This window comes from Hesperophylax consimilis, chromosome 16 (genome assembly GCF_061612785.1).
Source record: "Hesperophylax consimilis isolate HC1 chromosome 16, BYU_Hcon_1.0, whole genome shotgun sequence".
In the NCBI taxonomy this organism is placed as follows: domain Eukaryota; kingdom Metazoa; phylum Arthropoda; class Insecta; order Trichoptera; family Limnephilidae; genus Hesperophylax; species Hesperophylax consimilis.
In genome coordinates, this window is record NC_142851.1 from 24,925,462 (window position 1) to 24,930,347 (window position 4,886).

Here is a 4,886-nt window from a genome sequence, read left to right on the forward strand (position 1 = left end):
ATTTTCTGCATGTTTACTTAAACCCCCCACTTAAATAGTCTCCATTACATATTTAAGGTGAAATCGAATGTTGGTTTTTTGGTAATTATTCGGAATCGCTGGCTACGGATAATATGAAATATTTTTAAATAAAAACAAAATGAAAACCGCCGAACACAAACATCAAACCAGAAGTAAGGGAAGAAATGACCTTTCCGTTCCAACAAGCAACAGAGCGGCTTATCAAAAACTATTCTCATATCTCGGTCCTAAAATATATATATAACATAATCCCCTCACAGGTGAAACTGTGTGAATTGTCATCCTACGGTTCAAAGATAACAAAATGGTTGTTGGATCTAGGCAGGACTGATTCCGAAATATTACTAAAACATTATTTATCACGAAAGCCTAGTTGGATCTTCGCTTTTACATACTTATTTTCTCTATTCTTAAATCCTGTATTCCTCTAGGATAATTTGAAACCTGTTAATTTGACTGTCCTAAAACGGGAAACAGGTCCTAGTTGGACAGTCGAAAGCTTCCTTGCATAAAATGTAATAAATAAATTTAAAAAAACCTTCTGATTTACCTCAATTACTATAAAAGGAAATTGATTGCATTTAGGAAATTTTTAATTTTTGAATTTTTAATTACCTACGTAAAATGAAAATTCGCTTTCGTTCTTTGTGATAATTTCTGTTGATGACATTTTCTTTTATTGGTATTCCTGGTGTTGTTAAGTGTTGTTTTTAAAGAGTCAAGTTTACCAAAAATCTCGAATCTACAGAAATAATACAATTAATTAATAATACAATAGTAATTACAGGCCGATCTCTCTATTGAGCATTTTATCTAAAATTCTGGAAAAGCTTGTCAAAGTAAGGTTAATGAATTTCTTCAATAAGCATAAATTAATCTCGCCACAACAATTCGGGTTCCAACAGAAAAAATCAACTGAACATGCGATAACAGATATGACCGAATATTTGGCGAAGAATTTAGATGCTGGTAAAAAATGCGTGGGAATCTTTCTAGATTTACAGAAAGCGTTTGACTCAATTTCACAAAAAATTCTATTAAGGAAATTAGAAATGATGGGTGTGAGAGGCATCCCACTCGCATGGTTTGATGACTACCTTTCGGAAAGAACTTAATTGGTAAAGAACGGTGGAAAATTAAGCAACACGGAAAAAAAATTATTCGGAGTACCCCAGGGCAGTACCCTTGGACCAATACTTTTTCTTGCGTATATAAACGAACTATGCAAAATAGACCTAGAAAATGGGAAAATAATATCATTTGCCGATGATACAGTTTTACTTTTCAAAGGAGAGACATGGGAGGAGATAAAATCAAAATCTGAAACAGGTCAAGTAAAAGTATCAAAATGGCTAGAATGCAACCTCTTGACATTAAATGCCAAAAAAACAAATTCAATGTTTTTTTCTATGAACAAAAGAGGCAAACCTAACAGTGACATAAATATAAAAGTACATTTAAATGACACCTGTACCCCAGGAACACAAATATCTCACCCATGCGCATGTCAAGACCTTGAAAAGGTGCATTTAGTGAAAAAATGAAGACAATGTTACCTTCAACCTTCATTTTTTCACCATGAAAAAATGAAGACAATGTTAGTGGTTCTTATTCGAAGTATGATACAGTTAAAAGTGACCGAGGGGAATAGGGTCCCATTAGCTCAGTCGGTAGAGCACTGTCCCGCAAAGACAAGGGTCCTGGGTTCGAGTCCCAGATGTGACCGTTTCCTTTTCTGATTTTTCTGTTTCAGAATTTCGTTTAGAAATCACTAATATTGTCTTCAATTCAATATTTAAATTTTAATTTCGTTTATGTCACTTACGCGATATGTCAATTAGTATGCGGCGCCGTTATCAAGAGTTGGATTTTATTCATAATATCGTATTAGAATTAAATCACAAACCAGTCTATACAAACCTAGGGTAGCCCACAAACTACTTGAAAACTGGGATATAACTCTAAAAGGGACGCGAGCAGGCGTTATTAAAGGTTCCCCAACATTTATAGTAATAATATAACTAAATTCAAGTATTAATTCAAAGTAAACATTCCATATTTACCGTGAAGCGGAATTCGTAACCTTTACCCAAATTTGGTAAGCATCTTTTCATTTTTATTTGAAATATTTAAATTAATTATCAATTAAAAAAAAATCCAGTATTTTTTGTTCAAAAAACTTATATTCTTTCACATGCGTTTGCACAACCTCTACATCTGGTTCTACTTAAAGAAACTTCCACATCTGGTTTCCACCACTTTCTCTCACTGAATTCATTCTACGAAATGCTGTGTAGAGCGTCCCGACCCACCACAAAGTACGTCTGTATATCCACGGCGTATAAAATTACAATAAATGTGACAACAAACCCTTCTGCTTTTGTAAACTGTGACATTTTCTTAATTTGAACTAAAGGCGTGTTACCCTCTATTCCAGCTAAAACTGACACTCCTTATGAAAACTTATCCATGAGCCAAGATCTTCCACATCTTCCACATCTCCAACTACATCGTCGATCTACCTGCGTCATCGGTCCGGATTCAACCTGCAACGGACAACCTCGGAAACCTGATCAGCTTCGACATCCATGATCCTGCCACGTTAATCTCAGATTTTATTGTCAATACTTGTTTTCAAACGTACTTACAAAACATGGCTTAAATAATTTGTCACAACATGTTCCAACATATTTTGATTCCAATTATGTACAAACATTCTGATGCATTTTTTTGATTGAAATTAAGCGTAACGTTTTGTCACATTAAAATCAAATTCTTGCTTGAGATTCTCAAAAATAATATGTTACAAGGTATTTGCAATTCTTGTAACAAAACTGTACAATAATGTTACATTCTATGTTATTATATACTATAATATTTATAACATGTACAATATGCATTTTACGAAAAGGTTTGCGTCTTGAATGTTATTTTTTTTACTAACTTGAGGAATTCTCACATAGATGTCGACAATTTATTTTTTTTAAATTTTACCAGGATAATTATAAATTTTCATTACCTTTAGCGTTTGCCAAATTATTGTCTTCAGTGCTATTCGGATTTATGTTGAAATGACCTCGAATAAAACACCCCTACGACAAGCACATCCACAATTGAAATTCAAGATCAGACAGCAAAAAATATTCGCACCACCATGGAACATACCGACGATTCAAGCTCCGCAACAACGATTAATTATGTCTTGGTTAGACTACCACCGTGCTGGAGAGAAAATATCTCACTATGGTTTGTGCAGGCAGAAGCACAGTTCATTAACTCGCGTATCAAGGATGATTTTACCAAGTATAATATCATTATCGCAGCGTTGGACACACAAACGTTACAATGCGTGAGCGACGTAGTGACGCACCCACCTACCTCTGAAAAATACATCAACCTGAAAGCAGCACTAATAGACCGATTTCAAGACTCTGCTGAAAAACGCCTCACTAGATTACTGACCGGCATACAACTGGAAGACAGGAAAACTACCGGCCTATTACGTCACATGCTTGAACTCGCAGGACCTGCCTTGGTGGACAGCGCAATCGTACGTACTTTATGGTTACAACGCCTACCTCAACATTTGCAAGCAATCCTTTCAGCACTTCCTGACAACGATATTAATCAACTTGCCACAGCTGCAGACAAAATCTTAGATGTCTACCAATCTACCGACTGCAGCGCTGTTGAAGACCACAATAAACCAAGCACTTCTCGTCACAAACGGCATGAAACTTCTTCATCTACAAATGAACATTCTTTACTGCTACAACTTCAACAACAAATCGCCGCACTTTCGCGTGAAGTATCACAGCTACGCATAGCGAGAAATGAGCCCACACCCGGCTATCGAGGACAAAGAAACCAAAGCCCCCGTCGTAACCATAGCCGCTCAGGATTCGGTTCACGCAACTCATCTCCCAATCGGAATCGAGATGGAAAATGCTTCTAACACGTTAGATTTGGCGAGAAGGCATACAAATGCAATAAGCCTTGCACTTATGAAAAAAAGAAGTCGGGAAACGAAAGCGGGAATCCCCAGTAGAGGCGTGTGAGATCCCAAAAACCTCTTGTCGTCTCTTCATCTACGATCTGCGAACATCTCAGAGATATTTAGTGGACACTGGCGCAGACGTTTCTGTAATTCCCAGAAACATTACAGTACCCAAAGGCAACATAACTTCCGACAACTGCCCTTCAACCTTATATGGAGCGAATGGAAAACCGATAAAGACCTACGGCACGAACACTATCGAACTCTACTTTGGTCTTCGCCGCACTATGAAATGGCGTTTCATCGTAGCCGACGTCTCAAAACCAATCCTTGGCGCAGACTTCCTCCATCATTATAACCTCACTGTTAACTTGAGAAGAGCTAAACTTGAAGATCAGTCTACTGGACTAAAAATCAGAGGAGCTACTTATAGAGGACCAACAACTGGCATCGCCACAGTTTTCTCAGCACAGAGGTACCACGAGATCCTCAACAAATACCCCACTTTGACTAGGCCTTCTTTGCAGACACCGGATGCAGTCAAACATTCTGTGACGCATTGCATAGAAACTAGAGGCCCACCAGTAACTGAAAGTGCACGCAGATTAGCACCAGCGCTTCTCGAGGCAGCCAAACGTGAATTCAAGTTTCTCATGGAAAAAGGAATTTGCCGCCCTTCCAAAAGCAACTGGGCCAGCCCTTTACACATGGTAAAGAAACCAAACGGCGACTGGCGTCCATGCGGGGACTACAGATTATTGAATGCCAAAACTTGGCCTGACAAATACCCAATAGCACAGCTTCAAGATTTCGCTCATAAACTGGCAAAAGCAAAGATTTTTTCAACCATCGATTTAACGCGAGCATA

General features: G+C 37.7%; 1 non-coding gene across 1 annotated transcript; it reads left to right on the top strand.

The window, feature by feature from the left end:
• The first annotated feature begins 1,673 nt into the window (after nucleotides 1-1,673).
• Nucleotides 1,674-1,746, top strand: TRNAC-GCA (transfer RNA cysteine (anticodon GCA)). Its single transcript has one exon. It is a non-coding gene; the product is annotated as a tRNA-Cys (tRNA).
• Nucleotides 1,747-4,886: the final 3,140 nt, after the last annotated feature.